The sequence below is a fragment of the Equus przewalskii genome, chromosome 2 (assembly GCF_037783145.1).
Source record: "Equus przewalskii isolate Varuska chromosome 2, EquPr2, whole genome shotgun sequence".
In the NCBI taxonomy this organism is placed as follows: domain Eukaryota; kingdom Metazoa; phylum Chordata; class Mammalia; order Perissodactyla; family Equidae; genus Equus; species Equus przewalskii.
In genome coordinates, this window is record NC_091832.1 from 388,651 (window position 1) to 414,564 (window position 25,914).

General features: G+C 44.6%; 1 protein-coding gene across 36 annotated transcripts in view; it reads right to left on the reverse strand.

Annotated features, from left to right (window-relative positions):
• FGGY (FGGY carbohydrate kinase domain containing) overlaps window positions 1–25,914 on the reverse strand; it is a 377,677-nt gene that overhangs the window by 46,007 nt on the left and 305,756 nt on the right. The window lies entirely within an intron of this gene.

Consider the following 25,914-nt stretch of genomic DNA (forward strand, 5'->3'; position numbering starts at 1 on the left):
CTTCTTCTTTTTCTTTTCAAAACAAACCACGCAGGGGCCAGCTGGTGGCGCAGTGGTTAAGTTCATGTGCTCTGCTTTGGTGGCCAGGGGTTCGCAGGTCTGGATCCCAGGTCTGGACCTACACACCACTCATCAGGCCACACTGTGGCGTGTTCCACATACAAAATAGAGGAAGATGGGCACAGCTGTTAGCTCAGCGACGATATTCCTCAGCAAAGCCCCCGTGCAATGGCAGCCTTGTGGCGAGGTGGCTGAAAGGGCAGTGGATTTGGAGCCAGAGACCTGAGCTCCGACCCCAGTGCTGCCATGCACTGACTGAGGGATGCTGGGAAGGCCGCCCGCTTCTCTGGGCTGCAGCTTCCTCGGGGTGAAAGGGGAAGGATGAGTCTGGAGCTAGACTGGGATGGGGATTCAGGGAGCAATCTAGGCTAAGTGTCTGCCCCACAGGAGGCACTCTGTAAACGGCACTGGACTGGACAACTCAGGGCATGATGTGTCTATTTACCTCAGCATCCCGACTGCTTGCCTGAGGACACGACAGAAAATATTTGAGCAAGGAAGGTAGCAATGAAAGGCTACAGGAATAGTCATTACAAACCATAACATTCTTTGTACTTATCACACGCCAGGCACTGTTCTAACTACTTTATATGGATTATCTCATTAATCCTCACAGACAACCCTATGAGGTAGAAACAAACGTTATCCACATTTCATGGCTGAACAAACTGAGGCTAAAAGAGGTTAAGAAACCTGACCAGGGCCACACAAGGGGTTGCTGGAGAGGCTGGGATCTGAATGCTTGTAGTATGGCTCTCGCGTGGGAAGGGGAGAGGGAAAATGGGCAGACCAGAGGCTCCCTATAGGGAACCTAAGGAATAGCTAACTCTCAGATCAATTTAGAAGAGCAGACACGGGAGGAGAAAGACATCAGGGGTGTGGTCATTCATGGACCTGTGGGAACACGCAATGGAAAACCAGAACCCACCAAGCGGATGGCAGATTAGGGTAGCTTCTTAGGGTTCTGGGCTCAGATCTGCCCATGCTTCTGGAGGAGCAAGTACCCCAGGACAGGGCTGCTGGCCAGGAAGGATGAGGGAGCTGTCCAGTTGCTTCCCAGACACATCTACTACCTCCCTCTCCTCAGCAGATAGAACCAAACTGAATGCAGAACTCCAGAGCTAGAAAGGCCTTTGGACATTGCCTGGTACCACTCCGATGTACAGGTTAGAAGACTATTACTTGCCCTATGCCACACCACAAATTAACAGCAGAACAAAGACCAGAACCCACGTCCCTGCTTCCCAAGCTTCCCAGCCATCTGTCTCGGCATCTCGAAGACATCAACAGCCTCTTGCCCCCTTCCATGCATAGGCTTGAGGTCATGACTTCTTTTTTCAATCATTCCTCCATCCCATAGTTCTCATTCAAGCAATGTTCAGGAAAGATAGGAATGTTGGCCATTGGGCTTTGGATATGTCCAGTCTCATTGATAAGACCATCCCCGGAGTAAGATGAATGCTTAGCTTGCCCTACTGATAAATTATTGAATAACCTACCAAGAAAGCAACCTTTTGATAATGATACGGGTCTTCATAAGAGTCTGCCTACAGGGATGTGATGGGCAGAACTGGAATGGTGATTTAGAAGGTGAATTAACAAAATGCCTTTGGCTTTATAGCTCCATCTCATGAGCTGCCCCTACAAAACCATTAATTTATCCATTCACTCATATTCACATTTTCACCTAATACACAACTGAGTTCATCTCTGGGTTAATGAATGCTTTGCTCCCAAGATCTAAAATTCTGCACATTTTCCCCCCATCTCAGCCCCTCAACACACATGTGTATGTATGCATGCACACACACACACACACACACACACAGACACACAGAGTTTAGTTAACACTTTCAAGTCCTGGCTCAACTGTCACTTCCTTTGAATGTTTTTCCTGACTCCCTGAAGCAGAGAGAGGTACACCACCTATCATCACACACTCTATTCTAGTTGTCTATTGTATTGCATTTCCCTTCAGCAATATTGTGAGAAACTTGGGAAAAGGCCTGAGTCTGTCTTCGTCAGAGCTGTGTCCCAGAACAGAGAGATGGGCCTAACACAGACGGCTGCCCACAGATGGCACTCAAGAGACATTTGTTAAATAAATGGATGCAAGAAAGAAAGATGATTGAAGAACGACGACGCCAGCAGAGACTCTGCCCTCAAGAAGCTTTCCCCCAGGGGTGGGGCAGATGCACCACGGGAGTCACCGCACCCGTGAGAAGGACGCTCTCCAGGTCTGCTCTGCGCTCCAGGAGCACTCAGGAACCAACGATGGCACCGCGAGGGCCAGGATGCACTTCCGCCTTATGCTCAGCTTAGTCTGACTTGACAGGATGGAAATGTTTGAGTGTGAGCATATGTGGAAGATACACAGAGTATAACTTCCTCAGGCCAATTCTCTTGCCTGTGTCCCTCCTCACTCCCTGAACCGCCACAGCTGACACCTCAGGATTTGCCTTCCCAAATCATGTCTTGAATTCAGTAAAACCAGGGTCTGTGGCAGAAAACAGTGTCAGAGCTCTGAGAAGGGAAAGAAAAGGGAGAGATCCACACCATAGAATTCCCCTTACTTAACACACTCCAGCTCCCAGTCTTTCTGCTTTTCCTCAGACACGTTCAATTCACTAATACCCCAGGGCCTTTGCACTCGCTGTACTCTCTGCCCCTCAAGTGTCATCTCAAACATCCTCCGTCTGAATGGCCTTTCCTCACACACCAGCCCTTCACGCTCAGTCAGCCCAGTCCTTCTATGTTCCCTTACATCGCTTTACTTCTTGCACAGCATTTTTTGTTACCTGAAATCATATCATTTGTTGTGATACTTGTTTCTGGAATTACTTGGTAGTGAACTCCTTTTAACTGGAACAAGAGCTCTGTGGGTGCAGACGCTGCTTTTTCAATAGACAGAGTGGAGGTGCTCCATGGGGAGAAGGAGACAGGAAACAAAGGATGCAGGAGGCACGCAAGCTCCCACAGGGAGAGCCAGAGAACGGGACAAAGAAAAGTGACCCCAACTGACTCTCCTAGTTGAAGAAAGAACGAATAACACTACCTTTTTTATTGCACACAAACCACAGCAGGCTCACACAGGGTCTTGTGAAGTCTTCCTTGGGGGACTCACAGGCCTTCCACGAACATGTGTAAGGGGATAACAGCTCCTGTGAAACGACGCTGTGGGGCCTAAGCGAGGGGATTCAGGTAAAGCGACGTGAACATGCGTGGCACATGGAAGGCACTGACAAATGCCGCCTGTCACCATCGTCATCGTCGTTCTCGCCATCTACAAAGACATATGCCACAGAGACAACACCTGTCTACACGAATTATACGTATGGTTATCCTCTATACGTACTTCTTCTTAAAATGAATTTCTGCAGTATACCAAGTTAAACACATCTTCTATTTCAAATTTAATATAGTGCAAAAAGAGTTTTATAAAGATTATCAGCATTTATATGATCAAAGAATTTTACTGTGTTTTTAATAAACACATTTCTGATTATTTTAATCAAGGATTTAAAAGTTTTCAGACAAGTAAACACGAAGAACCTGTAAGAACTCTGGGAAACTAGAAGAAATGATAACGAAATATCAGCAGAGAGAATAAATAGACTAAAAGGCTGAAATAAAACTTCATGAGGACTAATACAGGGAACACCGAAGAAAGAAGAGAAGACCTTTTGGGGACGTGAGAAGCAAGACATCGCAAGACAGCAAAGCGAGGCGGTGCAGCCAGCACCACGTGGCCGCGCTCCCGCGGCAGAGCCGGCGCCGAGGCCGGAAACAGCAAACTGCCGAAACCAGGAACAGGAGGGGCGCGCGCCAACCAAACACAAGGACACGGTGAATAACTTTTAACAGTCCGCTAGACAGAATATATCACTCCAAGTGTGGCTAGTTCTTTATAAGACTCTTTTCAGTTACAGCCCTTTCTGGTTTGTCACTGGAGCGGAGGCTGGTGGACGAAGCGAGCCACCTACCTCCCAGGCTGCCATCTGCCTTCTCTCTCCATCAACCTAGAGAACAACGAGCATCTGTCATTGCATCTCCAAGAGCAGGGGGAACTGCTTTTTCAAAAGGTCCTGAGCCCATGGGAGCAGCACATGCGATGTTCCCGAGAGCCCTTAGGTGTCACTATTGCAAAACTAACAGAAGCCGAAATCGTCGAAAGAAAAAAATCAGCACAGTACAGTTAGTACAAAACACTAAGAGCAACAACAACAAAAAAGGCAGATACTATGTATTACAGAAGCTACAAACAATTTTCTGTCTCTAAGACAATTATTAATTTCCTTTTGACTTCAAGGGCTCACCCCATGAAGAAGAGACATCTCATTTCTCAGCCAGAAAAAATCTCAGGTGGTTCTCTCTCTACAATATTTGCATTCAAGGGCTCAGTGGAAACCCACACAATGCTAAACGTTTGTGGGATAAATTGTTTTATAATCAAGATTGGCTTGATAGCACAAAAGGACTAGCGCTCAGAGTAAAAACATAAGACAGTGAATGAGGGTGGGCCGGGCAAAAATACAGTTCCGTTAGTTTGATATGGAACCAAAAGCTATAATCTTGTTAAATATATTTAAAAATGGTTTTCATTTAAATTTGGCAACTTGATTAACGAGATGTACTAAATAATACCTGGCTGTTAAGAGTACATTTAGGAATCAGTGCCACATAAAACACACAATATGTACAATTCAGTTTCATTGTTACTTAAGGCCTCTCTGTTCTCTTGGCTGTGGGCACACACATATTAAAAATTAAGTACACATGTTCAATGTATGCTCGACCTTTTTAAAAAGCTTTCTCTTTAAAACAGAAACATGCAATGGAAAATGAACTCAACTCTGGTGAAAGGTAATGGATTCATCCCTGTGGTGACGGCTGCCCTGTTTATCAGAAGAAAGGAGAGGGGAGGGTAAGAAGCAGAAAAAAAAAAAAATTTCCTAAGTGGTCAGCAAAGAGATGCTTAACTTCAGAGAGGAGCCGAAATCAGTGTCTATGCCCAGGCTTCCTTCTTTGCCAGAGTTGAGAGGTCGAATGAATGGCACTTTTCACCATGACACCATGGGGGCGTCCGAATGGGAAGAGAGTATCTGAAGATGTGGCGGACTGTATTAAGTGGCCAAATAAATGCAGGCGGATGCTGACTGATTCCCAATGTATTAAAGAAATGCTTTTTTAAAAATGGGGGGCCATCTTAGTTTTCTGGGCATTATGCCAGGCACTGACCAAGGGGTGGCAGTTGGGGGGCAGGAGTGGTTAAGACAAGCCAGGGAGACAGAAAATGATAATGATGTGAACGGAGAGCTGAGTGCCATCATAGAGTTCTATCAGTGTTTCTGATGAAAAGTAACATACCCGACATGCAGAAGCTGCACAACAAAGGAGCGTTCTCTTCTTTCTAATACCATGAGGTTCCCTAAAAATCTTGAGTCTGGAACAAGACATCTCAGAGTGGCCAAAATGGCAGATAACATCACATTACCAGTAAAAGAGGTCACAGTATTATAATTTTTTAATTTGATAAACTAAGTTTAACTCTAGAAAAGTACAGAAAATATTTACCACTCAGAAGGAGAGAAAAACCCAAGCTTTTTTGATACAAGTACTATTTTGTCTCTTTCCAGATAATAGAACTGAGGCTCTGAGAGGTTAATCGTATCATCCAAGAGCACATATTTAGTAAGTTACAGAGGTTGAACTGGAACCCAAGGCTATTTTACTTGAAAAGCCACTTTTTATCCTCACCCCCTCCCGGCCCCACTGCTCCTCTGTGGCTGACTGAAGATGGGTGCAGGAGCTATAGGAAATTGGGCATTGGGGGGCACGGCACGCAACCTCCCTTGTCACCTACTTGCAAAGACTGGAAGAGGGCCTGAGTTCTTAGATACTGCTTCCCACTGCTGCTGTCGGCCACCACTGGGCCATCTATTTCCTCCATCAGACAGAAGCCACTAAACGTCCACCATGCCAAAGTCCTCAGAGGCATGGTGGTATAATCAGGGGCCCAGCGCACAGCCTGTGTGGCATTAAGAATATCACCAGGAAGGAGGAAATGCTGACACGCGCCACCACGTGGACGAACCTCGAGAACACGATGGTAAAGGAAATATGCCAGTCACAAAAAGACAAATATTACATGATTCCATTTGTGTGAGGTAGGTAGAATAGTCAGATTCATAGAGACAGAAAGCAGAACGGCAGTGGCCAGGGCCTGGAGGGAGGGGCAGTGGGGAATTGCTGTGTAATGGGTACGGAGTTTGCAAGATGAAAGAGTTCTGGAAATTGGTTGCACGATAATGTGAATCATACTTAACACTACTGAATTGTACACTTAAAAACGGTAAATTTTATGGTTTGCATATTTTACCACAATTCAAACAAACAAACAAAAGAATACAACCAGGAGAGCCTTCTCCCGTGGGCATTTACAATGTTCCCTTGCCTCGCACAGCATGAAGCACAACCTTCCAGATTTTTAGATTTATGGAAGTAAAAGTCCTTTGTGGTACATTGCTGCTACTTTTCTGAAAGGCAGAAAATGTTTTTTTTGTTTCACATGTAAAATTTTACATCTGCATGTTTTGTATGAATTCCCATTCTGGTCTGACCAGCTGAGAGCTCTGAACTAAGCACTTCCCCATTCTGTGCCCCAACTTCCTCATCCATAAAAGGAGGGGTCCGGTGGGATGACGTCTGAGGCCTTCTCAATTCTGAGATTCTCGTTCCTGTTGTTCCCATGCCAACACTGTCCACTCTGCTGGGTACACTTCATTTATTACTGACATCCATCAGAAGAGTTTTGCAAACCACTAGTCACTTCCGGAATACCTACTCTTTGCATTTCCCCAAAAGACGAATGGAGGGAGAAAGGGTGCAGGGTGAGGTAGGCAGACAGGAAGCAAGAGTTAAAGATGTTCTGGAGGGAGCACTGGACCAGGAGTCGGAGGCTATGAGGGTTAGCCCTGGGCTCTGCTGCTTGCTGCCGGGCCAGTGAGAAAGGAGGCGAGCGTTGCCTGGGACTCCTATGCATGAGACACTTTCACACATATGATCCTATTACTTCAAAAATCATAGTAATTCACGCACCTTCTTCATAATTGTTTCCATTTCTAAGTACTAACTGTAGTATTTATGTATGTAATATTTTTTCTAAATTCTCAACAACTTTTTTCTTTTTTTAAATTGCCTTGTTCTAAGCAAAAATGTCCATGAAAACCCAGGTGTGGTGCTGGTTACATTTTTTCTATACACGTTAAAGTAAATATATAACTATTGGAAAAAGAGTGTCCACATGCCAGCTAAAATCACCCTGAGTGCCACTGATGGCGTATGTGTGCATTTTGAAGATGCCGCATTATTCTACTTCAAGTACATTTAAAGCTGCTGGACACTTGAGCCTGTGGAGTTTAGTAACTCATTCAAGTTTGAACCAACAGACCCAAAGCAATGTGCTGGTTTGTAGTCGTCTCGTCTCCAGAATGGGTGTGTTCTATAAAGTAGCATACAGGGTATTTCCAAGATTTTTAAATTTCATGGACACCAACACTTCCAAAATTACTTTGGAGACTGACATACAGTTAGTAAGTTTTTATTTTGCCAAGTAAGAAGTCAAAATAAAAAAAACATTCTCATACAACGTAATATAAAAAAAGCATAGGGCTGTCTACACCAAACAGTTGGGAAGGGTACTTCTCAGGGTGACGTAAGTCATTCAAGAAGAAAAGCATTTATGATGTCCTGCTTCCCTCCTTACATTCCTCAGTCTGGTGGAAACCCGGTCATGGACTCGCCCCCGTCCGGGCTCCTCACTGGCGGACCACGGTACAATGGGAGACGGCTTTGGAATCATGCAGATCTGAGTTCTGGTCCTGGATTTGTACTAACTGCATGTGCAGCTTTGTGAAACCTTAACCTGAGCCTCAATTTTTCATCTGTAAACTGAGGCTACTACTCACTGTTGTGAAGACTAAATGCACTAAGTGTATAAAATGCCTGGCACAGGGCCTGACCTACAGCAGAGCTCACTAAGGGGCAGTCCCCACTTGCCTTCCACCACTCTCATTGCGTTGAACCAGGATTGCTGTGAGGAGGCGACGTGGCAGGGCCTGGGAGGGTGCACTGAAAACGTGTTACACAGCTCTAATTGCTCCTTTGGATCTTAGCTTAGAAGATACTTCTTCTGGGAAGCTTTCCTTGACCCACCAAGTCGGATAAGAAGCCCGTGCCCGGGTACCGTGGCACCCTTCGCCCTCCCTCTGCTCACTTGTCGCACTGTATTAAAGCCGTCAGGCAATTTCTCCCTCCCCAGCTAGGCCCTCAAGACCCCCAAGAGGGTGGGAATACATTGGCCTTGCTTGTCGTTGCTTCTCCATCCTCTAGCACGTAGAGGCTGCCAGATACAGCATTGGAGCTCTTTTAATTTATTAAATGGACACGTAAATTGATGGGAGGATTAATTCAAGTTTTCAAACCTGTTTTGTAGTATTACTTGTATGCTTGATGGTCTTCACCATGGGTTTACAGCAACACTTCCCAATGCTTGGTCTTTCAAACTTTAGCAAAGTAAGATGCTCCATGAAAAACTAATTCTTTGGTCAAGTAAATTTGGGAAAGACTATATCCAATATGCCTCCCTACTCCAGGAAATTCACAATGCATGTTTACATATTAAACTCTTACAAGAAGTCTTGCTATAAAGACACCTAGTTAACTTGAACATAGCCTTTTCCAAACAAATTCTTTCCAGGAATACCTTTTAAGACAGCAAAGAGCACTCTTTGGTAAATCCTGGCCTGTAGAGAACTTGGGCTCTGAGCAAATTTTTCTTATGATTTCTATCAATTCTTTGTCCTGGTTCTTCTTCCCCCACTTAAACGGGACAGCTGGAATCAGGAGAGACATACACACCGGACGGAACAAAACGGCAACATAACGATAGAACCTTCGAGAAAACTGCACATATGAATGAGCCAATTGCCCAGGAACGGACCGAAAGTATTTGACAACGACAGGTGAATGCCCTCACCTGTATCATACCTCAGACTTTCACAGTTCTATGCACATTTATCATTGAAATCACTCTTCTTCCTCTTCTTCTCCTCTCCATCATCATCACCACCACCTCTGTCACCATAACTACCACCACCACCGCCATGCTTAAATTTTAAGGGACAAGGCACGCTGTCTGTGCAGGCATTGCTCTAAGTGCGCTCCCTGTATCAATGCATTTAATCCTCACCACAACTCTATGAGGGAGGTGCTAGTGTCATCTCATTTGACAGAGGTGGAAACTGATGGGGAGACAGGTTAATTAAGACGGGGAGAGCATTTGATAGATTTATACTAAGAAATTTTACTGATTAAGACACAGGCTCTGAGCATTTAAGTGACTTATTCAGGTGAAGCAGTCGTAGCCAGCCACGTCTGTCTGATTCTGCTGCCAGTTCTTTCCACCACATCAGGCTGCCTCCTGGTATTAACGCTATTTTATATTTGTGAGCTATTTTATAGTTTACTAAGCACTTCCGCATACTTCATTGTGTTTAAATCTCCTGACAATGCCTTAGACACATATTATTCATCATTTTATAGATCTTGAAATGGAATCTTGGAAAGCTACTACTACTACCAGTAATCATAATAATAATGATAAAATTAATGACAACCACCTCCTACTTTTGATGACCTTATTGTTCAAGGCAAGAGAACTCAGAAAGGGTAGATTTGGGGCTCAGATGCAAGTCTTCTGAAGCCAAGCCCAGAGTTTGCTCCACCCTCGAAAGGCTGGTCTCGCCAATAAGACCATCGCCTGAGCAGCCCAGCTGTGGCAGGGGAGAGGCTCACAGCACCAGCTCAGCCTTCGCTGGTGTGGTCTTTAAAGTGACTCATCTGCCGTTAATTAGAGTTCCTGTTGCCATGGGGATGGTTTATTATTGTGAGGTTGAGAAGATGGCCAATTCAAGAATACTACCTTCCTCTTTTACCCTCTCACCTTCAAGCAAAGATTTTTCTCTTTTATTCTCCTCTCAACTAACATAATTGACCTTCTGCTACATGGTACTATGCAGTGGTTCTCAAACAGGATCCCTGTTGGATCCCTGGCAATAATCTTTGGAATTTTTTCCCTTTTCCTCAATGCAGAGGCTCTGTCAGACGAACTTGGATTCAAATTTCATCTCTGACACTTACTAGCTTTCTGATCATGAACAAGTTAAATGTCTTCCTTGGGCCTTATTTTTTCATCTGGAATAAGGCATAAGAAGACCTAACTGGCAAGGTTATTTTGAGAATTTGATGGAACAAATATGAAGATGCTAGCACAGAGTTGGGAATATAGTAGGAATGCAAAAAATGTTAGCAATTATGATGGTTAAAATAATAGCAATAATTATTATGTACAAAGGGAGGAGATGAGACAGAGATTTAGGGTTGGGAGTGAGGTCATTTTACTTCCATTCACTCATCGATCATTCTGATTTGTTCTTCCATTGAAGCTGTTCTTTTCCTTTATAGCCCTTAACCCAAGATACAGTATTTACATTTATTTGTATTTATTTTTTTAACTATCTTTTCTACTCAACTGTAAATGTGAACAAGATTTGAGATGATGGTTATTTTGCTCATCACCATCCTTGGGGGAACATTTGTTGAATAAATGGACAAATATTTACGAAGCTGCTGCTCTTCACCAGTCTCTGTGTGAGGCATTGGAAATATGAAAACAACTAAAGGAAGATTCTTCCCCTTGAGGCATTTACATAAAGGATCTGTGAAAACTGACAAAAATAAAGGAAATAGGGCATTCATCCCTGACTCTAAAGGGTTTTAAAAAATAAATCCAATGACCAAATGGAATTAAATCCTTGGTAATCTTTGAGCACAAATCACTGATGTGGGGGTGGTATGGATTTCTCAAAGCTCTAAGTGCCAAGAAGGATTCAAACTGGTGGTATTAAGCCCCACAAATGATCAAAAATTCCCTTTGAAACATGCAGTTAAAAAAGAAAGACAAAGAAAGGGAAGGGCTTCCAGAGGCTGGCTCACCGACTCCTCCCAGAATGATCTGATCCCCTGTGCTGGTGAAGCAAGAGGTCAGGTCCCCAGACGGAAAATCAGTCTCCAAGAGCCACTGGGTAGAATTCCTAATTCTCCAGCGTCACCACACGCAATCTGCTTCCAGCCAAGGAGGGTGTGGCCAGAGGCTTCAGCCTCCCCCATCTGCTGGACAGGGTTGGGCCAGGCTGATGCCCTCCCCAGGAACACACAGGCAGAGGGACCACCTACCTTTCTTAATGGCCTGGATCTCTCACTTTGAAGTTATTTTTTTATTGTGTTAAGTGTTACTATTAGTCGTTTTAATACATTTTGGGTTATTTCCTTTGAAACATTCGAATCCACTGCTTCTGTTGTTCAGCACAGACCCCCTGAGGCTGCCATACTGTGGGGACAGGGAGGGGTGCCAAGGCGAGCATGGGACATGGCTCTTCTTCCGCTGTACACATTGGCCTCCCAAACGTCCCACTGCTTTACATGTTTTGAAGACCAGAACATGATTCTTTCAGTTTAAAAAGGTGAAGAATCTGAGGCCTAAAGAGGAAGACCTCTTGCCCCAGGTTAAACATTGAGTTGTCTGGTAACTAAAGATGCGGAAACTTATCTTTGACAAACAAGAGTAACAGAATCACGAGGAGCAGCGTGGAGCCAGTGCCAGTGCGAAAGGGGAGAGCCGTTCAGAGAAATGGCTGACCGGATTTTACTGCTGCAGACTTGAAGCCCGAGTCCATCCACAGCAGCACAGAGCTTTCAGGGCCGGCTTTCTGTGTGACCAGCCCCAAGCGGCTGCCTTCCCAGCCAGCTCCAGGGAAACCACGGAGCAGCTGTCAAACCTCACCTCCAGTTTGGTACAAGACGCCTTTAGGCAGCATTGACTGCTGACTAAGGACGAGGAACCTGGGACCCCTCCCTGGAAGCTCGCCCTTGTGGGGCAGGTAGACACCGAGTCATCAGGGCAGGGTGGGAAGCAGAGGCAGTAGGAAAGGGCGGAAGTGGCCTCCCCGGGAGGAGCTTCCCAGAGCAGCTTCCTAGGTGGGCTTCAGTAGGACCCCTGCGAGCAGACCATAGGGCAGACCCTCGGGGTTCACATCTTCCTAGGTGTGACCTTGGGAATGTTCTTAACTTCACTGTGATTCAGCCTCCGTGTCCCCAGAGTGCGATTACCATCAGGAGCTCATGGGATCGTTGTGAGGATCGAGTTAATAAACAAGAAGTGCATAAACAGGGGCCAGTGCACACGACCTGAATCCCCTCTGTGTTCAGTCTGGTACAACACACAGGCTGCAGCCTGCAGCTTCCTGGGCGTCTAAGCACTTGCTAGAATCTCCACTTTAGGATTGTCTATCAATCTCTCCTCTGGCGTCTGTAGTGGTTATTCAGCTTACTGAGACGAAGACAACTACGTAATCCAATTATCCAGACCTGTCATCTGTCAGGATCCCTCCGCATCAGAGATGCTGACAGGTGAAACTGACACAGCCCACGTGGTAGGAATTTCACCCTCATCACCTCCCTCTGACACACAGGCTCCTGCAGGCCCAGGTGCCAGTGGCAGGAAGGGATGTGGGAGGGGCGGAGGCAGAATGAGACAGCTACGAGGTGGCTGCTTGCTTCCCACATCTCAGTGGATCGTCTGAGAAGGCGCCTTCTCTGTCCTCTAATTCTCAACCGTGCTGTGGACACAGATGCTCTCCAGTGAGACAGGGCAGCTTTCAGGGGGTTAAAGAGTGTGCCCCTTTTGTTTCAAGGACTCTGAAAACTGTTAGAGATAAGTAATAAACCGTTGTTATTACTCCCAGGCTGAATGAATTTACAGCTGTTTTTCTTAAGCAGGAAGCAGTATTACCATCTGAGAAGCACTTAATGTTGTTGATTTTTTCAAAATTAGACCATCAGTCGACGACATATTTTTGACGACAGACAGTCAGGGAACGTGGGGAAAGGGCACTCCCAAGACTCCTGATCAGACTCCCAGTTAATCTATCGATAGCCAGCACCGCAATCACCCACAGTGCTTCTGTGCCCAGCTTTCCCCCCCGCGGCTCCTGAGCGGGGTCCTCCTGGCAGCTGAGCTCCTCTCTGCCCTTGCCAGCGCCTCCCCCTGGAAGGCCTTCTCCCGCCGCTTCTCTGCTGGTCCTGAGCTCCGGTCTCCATGTCAAGCCCCCTTTTCATATAAAACCACACTTGTCTTTCCTCTCATAGCCCTGACCAGAGACTAGATTATGTAATGCACTCTCTGGTTTCCGGTCGCTTCAGTTTTATTTCTCTAGCCTGAGTGTCTGTTCCTTGAAGGTGGGGAATCTGGCCCTGTTTTTTCTCTTTTACTTATTTATTTACTTTTTGCTGAGGAGGATTAGCCCTGAGCTAACATCTGCGCCAATCCTCCTCTATTTTTCTGTATGTGGGATACCTCCACATTGTGACTGCTGAGTGGTGCAGGTCTGCACCCGGGACGTGAACCTGCGAACCTGGGCCGCTGAAGCGGAGGGCGCAGAACTTGCCACTTGGCCACGGGGCCAGGCGCTCCTCTTTTATTTTTATATTTTTTATTTTTATGCTTTTTTAATTTATAAAAAACACTTGGCCATATGCCATAACCCAGTCACCAATAGAAAGACTGTGCGCTTTAGACAGAAAAACTCACTTAAATTCCAGCTTGAATATTAACACCCAGTGTGACTTTGGGTGAGTTTTTTAAATTTTCTGAGTTTATGGAGAACTCTTTTAATTTATCTCATTTACAAAGATGAAAACAATCAACTTTCCACATAACTTACTATGAGCATTAGGTGAGAAAGGTTGAATATTCTTTCTGTAAGGAAACGTCCACAAGAAGACCAGACCAATATGGTTGAATATGCAGCTTTCTTACTATATGCTTTGATACAGAAAGAAAGCCTGGAAAATTGGAGGGACAGATACAAGTCACTAACAAACAAAGCCTCTGAGACATATAGGCTTAAGTTAAACTCATAACACCATTACTTAATAGCTGTGTTACCATGGGCAAATCACTTGCCCTCTCTGAGCCTCCATTTCTTCATTTGGGCAATGAGAATAATCACAGACCTAATACAGTGACTCACTTGGATTAGTGAATGGTCCAGAGCTCTGGCTCAAGGAAGAGGAGTTTCCATTCCTTGGAATGAGACACTACCCGGAACTGGGCTTTGCTCTGACCTTAACGAAGTCTTATCTCCTCAGAGAGGTTACAAGCTATGTGAGGCTACTGGCCTCCATGCCTGACCCAGAGCCTGGTGTTCACTAAAGATGCTCAGGTCAATTTCTTGTCTCTTGGTCATCACGTAATCAAAGTGAACTACTCTCCGTGATAGCCAGTCAGCCCTTCTCCAGCTGGCCTAGCTCATTCCAACAGGGAGAGAGGAGGGGAGGGGAAAGGGAAGTCACTGAAAGGACTGACTTCTCTTTTAATATTTAAAAGCAACTATACCAGTCAGAGTCCAGTCAGGAGAAACAAAACTACTCTAGGTCTTTCAACAAAAAGAATTTAATAGAAAAAATTCGTTTCATAGACGACTGACGAAACTAAGAAGCAAACAGGTGATGCTGAAGCAGCTCAGGGGGCAGCCACAGCAGAGGGTGCACCCTCCCAGGGCAAGGGGCGACAGGAGGCTGTGCTGGAGCCAGAGCCAGGACCTGGGGCCATCAGGCTGCTGCTGAAACCAAAGAAAGGCTGAATGGCCAGAACTGGGACCTGGAAGGGAGAGGCTGGGAGCTGAGTCACACAAGAGGTCAGCTGGTGCCGTAGTGAAAGGGAGAGACAAGTGACATCTCCCCTCTTCCTGCACGTCCATCTTCCACTAGTATCTCCATTGGCCAAACCTACCCAGAGGCCGGCGGCAAGGGAGCCTGGGAAATGCAATACACAGCAGGCAGGGGCAGGGGGACAAGCTGTCTGAGAGCAGACGGGCCAACGCTGGCCAGCCCTCTTTCAGGAATGCACGTGAAGCACTAGTGTGATTTACAGTCAGCTAACAATAATGGCAGTTATCAACACAAATATTACTAGAATTGTGTATAATGGTCACTGAAAGTTTCTTCATACCAGTAACCGTGCTAAATGGTTTACGCATATTATCTCCTTTAATCTTCACAGCAATTTTATGACGTACACACTCTTAATAGTCTTATTTTACAAACAGGAAGCCAGCTGAGAGAACTGAAGGGGCTGACCTGAGGCACAGTTACTGAGTTTGAACTCAGGATGGGAACCCAGGTTTATGTGCCGTCAGAGTCTGTGCTCTTACCTACAGTCCTACTTACTACTCATAATAAGAATCACACTGCTAACAGTGAAAGGGGCTGCTAGACAAGCTGAACACAATGACCGGGAGGATATTTTGAAGACCTACATTTCCAGGGCTGAAAGCCTACAACACTCTGTGAGCATTAAATTTGCCCTTAAAACAAGTAGAGTTGTGAAAACAATACGTCACTTAAAGCAGTTTATCGAAGTGCATGGCGTTCCCTCTTGAAGGCAACAGGAGAGTGGCCAGGTCAGCGGCCTCTGTGGGCTTGCTGTTGGCCAATATTTGACACACCTCTGCATCCGCTGCCCTTGTCGATTGACAGGTGCTTCACGGTAGCACTTCCCTGCTGCCAGGCTGGTAAAGAGCTGCAGAACCCAGGTCCTCTGAGACACTCCTAGGTGAGGGACGCAGCTTGTCTGTAAAGCTGCCTAAAGGAAGGGAGAGTCAGGGAAGAGGGGTGAAGGGACATGCCATCCACCTACACTGCTGGGTATTCTCAGTTCTACCCCTGGGGCAAGCGACATCACTAGACAGTTATAAACCTGGGCGATCCTTAATCTGAATTCAAGTTTTAATGCCACACTCTAGGCTCTTAACAAGGTGCCATACGATGAACTCTGCTCCTTCTGTGAACGTTCCATGGAAAGACTTCTAGGTGAGTTTTTAAAGGGATGACAATTTTAGAATTTGGTACCAGGGAAAATGTGGTCTCTCTTGGAGAACTGGTATACTTCCTTGACTCTGTGAACACTATATGACTTGACATATTTCCTAGTTTTGTCTTGGCTGCCTGGAAGCTCAAAGTAATCCCTTTATTTATGGGTCAGAGACCCATAGGCCAAACTGTGCCATAAATCTGTTTAGTTTGGTACTCACCAGTCCAGGGTTAAAACAATTTGAATCTCGACGTCCTTAGGCAGAGTATACACTCTCCAACCTGGCACATAATCAAATCATCTTGCCCTTTCCTGGTATCTTCCCACATTTGCATGGGTTACCTGGCACCTGAAGGCATACGTTTTGAGGACCTCCTAGTCTAAGTGGTTGCTCTATTCTTTTCTTTCTAGAAAGTTTCTGATTTGTGAGTTTTATTTTGCTAGTTTTATTCTGCTTAGTCATTGATTATAAGCGTCCTCAAATCCTTTATGGAAGTAGAGTATGAATGATAAGCAAATAAATTGTTTTCTTCCCTAAGCAAAATTGTCAGGATCAGTGCGGGCAGCTGTGCCCCCACTGTGTCCAAGGACTGGCTGTTCCTGGTGAGTCACTCTGGCCTCCCCACCTGTAAAGGGTGACCACAGCCATAAGCTCAGCCTCCCATTCCTTCAAGCAGGAGGAAGAACTTTTCACTAGCGAGAGAGGGGGCTGGACACAATCGAGTGGCGCGTGCCTCATCTTAGCAGGTAACATGTAAATCCAGCTCTCGGTGCCTCTAAAGCCCCGGGTTGCTGGGGATACACAGAGGGCGGGTCTGGAGCCAGGCCCCCCAAGTTTAAACCCTCATTCCACCACTAACCATCTACGTGACTTAGACCAGCTCATTGATGTCTTGATGCCTCAATGTCCTGCTTCATAAAGTGAGACAGTGATACCACCTACTTCACAGGTTTGTTGTGAGGATTAAATTGATACAGGAAATAACAATAGTACTTTTACGTGTGGCAGGCACTGTGCTAAATGTGCCTTCATTCAGAGAATCGATGCAGCAACTCAGTGGAACTGAGGTTCCCAGAAATTAAGTCCCTTGCCCAGCCAGGTTCATTACATAGCTAGCAGGCCAAGGAGATGCCATCGTCCTGGAGCCTAGCAAACTGTCTTAGAGGGCTACTTTCTCTCTTCTGCCCCATTTGATCCCCTCTTGCCCTGCCCACAATGGATGCAGATCACCTACCCTCTTCCACCCCCCACACTTGGCAGGCAGCTGCGGTGACGCCATGTGACTGAGCCTCCAGCGGTTATCACTGACATGTTCCTGTGCTGAGCTGAGTGGAGAGAGATTTGTGTAGGACTGAGGCATAGATTTCCTTCTCTGCTCTCAGAGAGGGTACTCCATTGCAAAGATAAAGAGCAGAACTGGGGGCACACAGCCCCCCTCTGGAGTTCCATCTCCATCACTAGCTAATCCTCCAAGGCCCAGTTCAAATGTTGCCTTCTCGGAAAGACTGTCCTAGGCCTCAACACAGTGGAAGACACTCCTTCTGTGGTGCTCTGTACCCCATTGTATAGTAACCATAGTTTAATAAACACCATCTCACCTTACATGGACTAACGTGTTTACTTCTTATGAGTTGCGAGATAACATATCTATGATGCAGATATTACAGTTATCTTTTACAGATGAGGGCTCTGAGGCACAGGGACATTAAGTCACTCACCCATGGTAAGTGGCAGAACCACGATTTGAGCTCAAGCAAGGCCCCATGGTCTTTGCCATATACTTAGTACTCACTGTCTCATAACTGTGTCTGTCGGTGTCCACCTCCTTCCCACTAGACTGACGACTCTGTGGGCACTGACAGGTGTGTAATTCTTTGTCCTGCTACCATCGAGGACTGTCTCTGCCACATGGCAGCCTCCTGCTGATAAAGCCTGGCTTAAAGAATTAAACAGAGAGCCTCATCATCAGTTGAATCAAGGCCCATACGCACACCTTCTCGAGATCTTGTCCACGGTCCTCTGTCAGCCTAGCTATCACAGCCGGGCCGTCTCCAGCAGTGGAGAGCAGAAAATGCATCCTGACATGGCAGGAAGGCCCCAAGTCACAGGTGTATTAATGAGAGCAGAAACAAGCCATCGGAGTGATTCATTTGGCATCCCTTCAATATTATGTTTTACACAAGTTGATTATATTGCACTTAATTACTAATTTGCCATGCTTAAACCAAGAGTGCTTTCAATTTTTAATGAGATAAGGGAAGAAGATGCTTTACTTACTTAGTGAGGAGCAGCTGTTTTCTCTCTTTCTCTTGTTTTGCCCAGCCAATTAATAACATTTCTAAAGAAACAGATCCCTCTCATGAATTCTTTCTCCCTATCTTCTTCCCAATCTCCCGGGTTTAAAAAGAGATGGAAATAGGCAAAAGCCATCTAGAAACAAACTAAGTTTGCCTTCTGATCTGGCTGGCTAGGCTGGGAAAGTCCTTGTAAAGGGGAGTAACATGAGACTCAAAAATGGTGCTCCCTGATTTTTTGGGAGTTCGAGTGTATCTATTCCCAGAAACCAGGACTTGGTTGTTGCTGAAACAGAGACTACAGCCATGGGTCTCCAAACAAGGCAACCCCCCTGTAACCTGCATGGCTCCCTGGGTGTTAATGTCAAACAATTTTAAGCACGGCCCTGGGGCAGTCTACATACAGAAACAGCAGACGCTGGAGTCAGCTCCAGGCTTTCCAGCTGTTAGACCACAGCCACGTGACTTAAACTGCATGAGCCTCAGCTCCCTATTTGTGAAGGTGAGGTGACTAACCTAATTTGAAAGAATTAAATGTCACCTAAGGCACCTTACCGCAGTGCCCAGCTCAGACGGGGTGCAGAAAAATATTAGTTTTTAGCATAAGGTAAGGCAGGAAAATGAGAGAAGGGCTAAGGACATCCCTTGGGAGGGCTCCAGCATGACTGTCATGATCTGCAGGCTGTGGAGTCTGGATCAGTGCTACTCAGAGGACAAGAGGAGCCTGCCCCAGAGTATAAACACACAGGCTGATTCCTTCATTGAGAACATCTTGCTAAGAATAAAATGTCATAATTGATTTATATTCTGCTACAAATTCCTTATCTCATTGCAAATCTGTAACAAACCATTCACAGACTGGCCCTTGGTCCGTGGACTGACCTGAGCAGCCCAGTCTGGACGGCTATGTTGGACTTCTGCACATGCTCCTGAAGATCCCTCATCACTGTTCTCTGGGCCCAGCCAGGCTCACTTGCACTGATTACATCAACAAGCTCCTTTGCCTTCTGACTTTGAGTCCAGTCAATGGGGAGCCTGGCAGCCGATCAGAGAGGAGGAGGAGAATCCAGTCAGAAACTCAGCCCTTTCCTTCCAGGGACACTGGCAAGCCAGCTGACTCAGTAGTCTCCACACAGCCCTCTGTTTTGGGGTTCCAGTAACCGTGCTCTCCCCTCTTCAGGTCTAGCTGTTCTAAACTCCAGGGTATCATATCCTCCATTGTGATTTCTCTATGCCCTGGTCCACAATTTTGTAAACAGTCCCTCTACTAAACTCTCTAACGTTATCCTAATTTGAAGGTGCCCTCTGTGAGGGCCTTGACTAACACAGTCACATTTAATGTACATCAAATTCTAGTTGTTGATTTCTGATACTAATTTTTTAAATAATGGCAATCACACTCAGCCCCAGAAGAGCCCGTTTCTATTTGTGATTGAGCTAAACAATCCTCAGCTTCAAAACCCTAGGCTAGGCTAGGATTCTGGCTCCTTCCCTTTCGAGCCATTGGCTTGGGTAAGTCACTTAACCTCTCTTACCTTGTTTCCTCCTTTGTAAAATTATGAAGACAATGGTATAGAAAATTGCCTTATCCATAACTTTTAACACGGTACTGACTTTTTAAATGTTCAAATGTCTTTGATCTGCATGATTAGAGAGATGCCACTCAAGCCTCCGAAGCCAGGGCTTTCCTGCTCGCTGTAGGCTCCTTGACTATTTGCCCCAGTGCTGGAACGGGGACTGTCTCACAGACGCCAGTAAGACGTGTGCATCCCAAGACTCTGAATCAAACTTTGTCCAGTAGTACTTGGTACATATGTGTATATGTGCATGTATGTAGTCATTTTTCAGGGCTCTTGTCTCAGTTACAGAAAATTCCTGGTGTAACTAAAGGTCTTGTCTTCTCTCATCTCTTATTTGGTTCCATAGCCAAATTTACTGTGTTGAATATGAAGCTTATATAGCATGGATCTGCTATTCATGAGTTATCCTAGGATAAAGGGGAAAACCCCCAACTTATTCATTTCCAATTTACTCCAACAAAGAATTTTAATACTAAAAGTAAAGGCATAAATGATAATTATGAGGAATTAATTACCTAGAAGCATTTGTTTCTATGGAATAATCTCACATATTTTTTCAAATTTGCACCAGCATGAAATGTTGTCTTGCATAAAATGAAATCAGAGAGTTGGGCAAACTTGACTGTGGAAACACAGTTCTGTGACCCTTCTAAGCCGCAAGACTCAGCTGATGTGTGGCTCCTGTGCGTTCGCAAAAGCCTAGGTCTTAAGTTCCTGAGTAAGAACTGCAGGGAGAGGGGGCATTTGGGGAAAATATTTCTTAGCCTAAATCTTTGTGTTAATAATAATACTATCAAAAACGTCTTCTAATTAAAGCTCTTATTTAGTTAAAGTGTTTTTTTATATCTACCTCTATAAAAACTAAATGGGCAGATTATGATTCAAAGCAAATAAATAAAGCAAAACAATACTGGTGAGAATGGTATGAAGTCTTCTCTAGGCAAAGGAATTAGAAAATGTCCAAACCAAAGAGGGTACATTTCTTTTTCCTTTTTTTTCTATATCCCATACTCAACCAAGCAGTGATGACAAATGTATGATGCTGATGTTTTCTATAAACCATACCATCCTGTGAAGGGCAGCTGAGTTGCCACATTGGAATCTATGCCTTTTCCAAGCGATGGATATATATTTACTGGAATACAAAGGGTGTGGTTTGATGGAATAGCAACAGCATGGACTTTGTGTTAAGCAAGGGTATATGATCCCTCCATGCTTCAGAGTCCTCAGCTGCACGGTGGGGACTTTGAATACCCACTGTTGCTGCAAGGTTTCTGTGAATGACAAGGGATGGATGGGAACGGGAAAGTAACAGGCCCTGTTCCTGGATCACATTGTAAGGAACAGGAGAGTCAAATGTTATATATCGTATATATTGAAATTATTTCCTAAAAATGGAATTCTAATTCAGAGCTAACGTTTTGACTTTCATATCCATGATGCCATTTTACAAATTAGATTTTTAATTTAATTAACAAAGAGATTTTTAATTAATCAGAACTTGAATTTGTTTTTCTTTCTTTCTTTTTTTTGTTTTGCAGAGGGAGCAATTCTTGAAAAGATAAGAATGTACTGCTAATGAGGTGTGGCAAATAAGTATAATGAAAGTTAGGGCCAGCATCACATTCTTAATTTAATCTTTCTTTAAACTATTAATTACCATTCCACGATTTTCTGTTGACTTTCTATGAGGCATTGACATATGGGATAGGACATTTAGAAAATTCAATCAGAAATCTGAATCTATTTAATTAGAAGCCAGAATCTCATATCTCCAGAAACACATGTTTAAACAGCAAAGGGCAAAAGGCTACTAAAAACAGTTGATAGTATCAGGACCATATGTGAAATGAACAGGATTATAAGAGGCCGGGGTATGAAAGCTAAATGGAAGTAAAATTCACAGCAAAAGACTCCTTGCACACAAGGAATGTGAACTCTGAATTTCCATACACCATCGCTGGGAGTATAAAGTGTTAATATGTATCAAAATCCTAAAAGTTGGGCTAACTTTTTGATCAAACAACTATACCTCCATAATTTATTTTATGGAAATAATTTAGGGTTTGTGCAAAAATGTAGCTACAGAGATGTTAGTTGCAGCATTCTTTACAACAATGGAGACAACCTACATATTCACACCTAGGGAACTGGTGAAATAAGTCATGGCCTATATATTCTATGGAGTAGAAAGTTATGCAGGCTACAGAAATGACAAAGATGTTTACCACATATTTTCGGGTGGAGGGGACGGCTACAAAACATGCATTGTATGAACACACTTTGCAATTTAAAAAGTATAAAATGATTTAAAAATCTGTACAAAAAGGCTAAAGGATAGAAATCAGAATCTTAAATAGTGGTTATTTTAGAGTAGTAAGATCAATGTTTTCATATTTTTCTTTCGGCTTAACTGAAGTTTCTTATTTTTTTCCAAATGAATATGAATTATTAGTTGTACACCAGAAAAAGAAAAAACAAATTAAGATTGAATGTGCCAAGAAATGGGATGGTTTCTATTTCTGAACATTTATTATATATCAGTCTTTCCAAACCTCCAGAATTTAAAAATCATCCTAATCAGCTTTACTTTGCAAAATGTAAAACTGGTATTTACGATGACAGAAAGGCAAACAGAACTCAAGTCACAGGAAGTTTACTCTCACAAAATAAAACAATGGAGATGAATCATATCATATACAAGGCAATCACCTCGGAGTGCATAAGGCGATCACTTCAGAGTGCACAAGGCAATCACCTTACCAGAAAATTCCACCCACTATCCTTCTCCTTCCATTTGGTAAAATTTCCGCAGAATTGAAATACATAAAAGTGCGATAGCTGTAAGTAAAATCCACAACTGTAAGTCCTTCTGATCTGTTGTTACAAGCAAAGGAAGGTACAGGCCTCCACTCTGGCTGAAGCCATCCATTCACGGGCCTTGCAAATTGAGGAACCCTGTCCCCGGCATGCGGGCCTCTGCCCCGGGTCTGCAGCCTGAGTCTTCTGGACTCTTCCCAGCCTTTCCTTCACCTGAAGGACATGACTCTGCCCAGGTCTACCGAAGTCTGCCCATCTAGATAAAAAGTGAAATCCTTCATCCAAGGATGTGTGGTCCCCGAGAAGACAAAACATCTGGCTTGCAAGAATTATTGAGTTGCTGGCAAGAATCGCTCAGCTTTCTTTAAGGAAGGAGTGGCAGCACCCTGAAGACCAAGCAAGGATCTTTGAAGTTCAAAGAAAAAAACAATTCTATTTCAACTCAGCTCGCCAGGCTCCTGAGCTGGTCTCCAGGTCTGGGGCACACAACTTGGCTCCTCTTCTTTGGAGAGGGCTGAATGAAGCTGTCTCCATGCATTTACACTTCCAGAGCAGTTCCAAACACAATCATTCTAACAATGCTGATAATTATACCCCGGGCTCTTGGAGGTCCTCGGAGCTTTCAAAAGCTCTTCAACAAGACAGTCCCACATGAGCGGGAATTCTTATTTAAACATTTTTTTTTTAAAAAAGGAAATAAAACAAGCTCCTGGAGAGGTGAAGTGACATTGTCTGAGGACAAAACAGGAAGCAAGCAAAGCATCCCCTCCTAGACGACATGGGTTCGCTCAGGCACGTGATGACAAAGAAGACTTTGGTCTCTCCCAGCTGGGGGCTTTCTCGGCTAGATGACAGTGGCTACCGAACCCCTCAGGAGAGGCACACACTTCCTCGGGCTGAAGGCGAGACATGGCTTTGGCTTTAAGATGCCGTGAGCCTTGCAGCTGCTACTCACCCACCAATTCCAAGATTCCATCTTCCCCATCTTATATTCCGTTCCAGAGATTAACAGAAAATCTCATATAGTAAAGACGACGTTGGTGTGGAATGAAGCTCAGTTTCCACTCAGGGGATGTGAGCGGAATCCTCCCAGAGCCAGGAACTCCAATTTTGACTAAGAGATCACTGAGGTGCCAAAAGTCACGGTATGAGTATCTAACGGAGCCTCTCGTCACACTGCTCTGTTCGGGCTGCGGACTGTCTCCTGATTTGTGGCCAATGACATTTCTTTTCAGAAAATACATCTTTGAACATTTAAGAAGCCAAAAGTTATATTTAAAGAAAAAAGTAAAGTAGAAAAAGAATGAAAATCAGGATAAGATCCAGATCCAGAGAGAGCTGAGGTTCAGTTCTGCTTCTGCCCCTTATTAGCTGTAGCCTTGGGCAAATTACTTAAAACCTCTCTGAGCCTTAGTTTCTTCATACACAACACAAGGATAAAAACATCTATCCCACAGGCCGGGAGACTGTCAAGATTAAAAGAGGTGTCTTAGTCTGCTTGCGCTGCCATAAGAAAAATACCATAGATTGGGTGTTTAAACAACAAAAATTTATTTTCTCACAGTTCTGGAGGCTGGAAGTCCAACATGAAGTGCCAGCATGGTCAGGTTCTGATGACGGCCCCCTTCCTGGCTTGCAGACAGCCACCTTTTTGCTGAGCCCTCACATGGCAGAGAGAGAAAGTGCAAGCTCTCCGGTGTCTCTTCCTATAAGGGCGCTAATCTCATCATAAAGGCCCCCCCTTCATGACCTCATCTAACTCGAATTACCTCCAAAGGCCACGACTCCAAACACCATTACCTGGTGGCGTTAGGGATCCAACATATGAAGTTTGAGGGGACACAAACATTCAATCCGTCACGTGAGGTAACCTACGCAGGGCCGCGGCGAGCATATTTACGGCTCTGTTTCAGCAATTACGATTTGTCCCAGGAAGGGCAAGGCATCTAGTCGTGAGAACATCTTCATAGGTTGATACATTAAAATAATAATTGACAAGTCATTGACATTTCAACAATAAATACATATCTTCCTGTGATGTTTCTGAAAGAGTATGAGAAAATCCAGCAAAAGTTGAGAATTCAACTCTACCATCTTTGTTTAAACACTTCAGTTAAAATCCACAAGCATCCGTGAGAGGACTCAGTTCTCTGGGAGAGACATTGCACAGGCATCAATTCCAGAGGCTTGGACAGGCTGTCACATACCTCACTTCCCAGGACATGGTGCAGACACTGCGGTCAGACTTTCACACGTGTCTATTTCTATTAGGGTACGCTCCAGTTCTGGGATCTTTCTGGATCTCTGTTGCCAAAGTAGTTGTTACAGGTATCAGGAAGGTTACACACAAAGCCCCTAGCATAGTTCTTGGTCCATAAGAGGGTCACGATAAACAGGCTGTAATTACTGGACCACTGTGGAAAACCTTGCTCCTAGTGCTCACCTCGAGACCCTGGGCAAGTCATTTAGGCTCTCTGATACTCAGTTGAACAAATATTCTTGAACTCTCAGTTAAGACTTGGGAGCCAGACTTCTTGGTTCTGGCATTTACTAGCAGTTTCAACTTAAACCAAATTATTTAACTTCTTTAATCCCTCAGCTTCCCCCACTATAATATGGAATTAATAGAGCTGATGTAGGGCTAAAGGTACCTTCTTGATCCGGAGAAAGAACTTATCATGTGCTATTGATTATTACTGCAGATAGAGAAATGGAGTGGAGAACAGAATGGTCAGGTCCCAGAGGAGGAGGCCGTCAAGCTCGGATCTGGGCCCAGGCGTCCGACTCCAGAGCCCGTGCTCTCAGCCTCCACCTGGACTGGTTTTCTACCTTTTTGTAAAACTGCTGTTAATATTATTATTTTAATACTCAAAGTCTCCATAAAACCCACGTGTGAAATGTCTTCTGCAATTTGTTGGTAGGAAAAGCTTTGTCTCCCACTAGAAACGAACACGTTTCCTCTTTTTGAAAATAATTATGCAACTTATCATGTGTTCTTTTTTGTCTTGGCTGCCAGGAAGCTGAGAGTCAAATTGTGTCCTCAATCCAGCCACGAAGTTGTTTCCTTCTTCCCGTATCTTTCTTCCTTATGTTCCCATTTAATTCCTCTTTTACTAACGTTTTCATTTGTGTCTCTTATTGATAGAGGCTTCAAAGGTATTTGGAAAG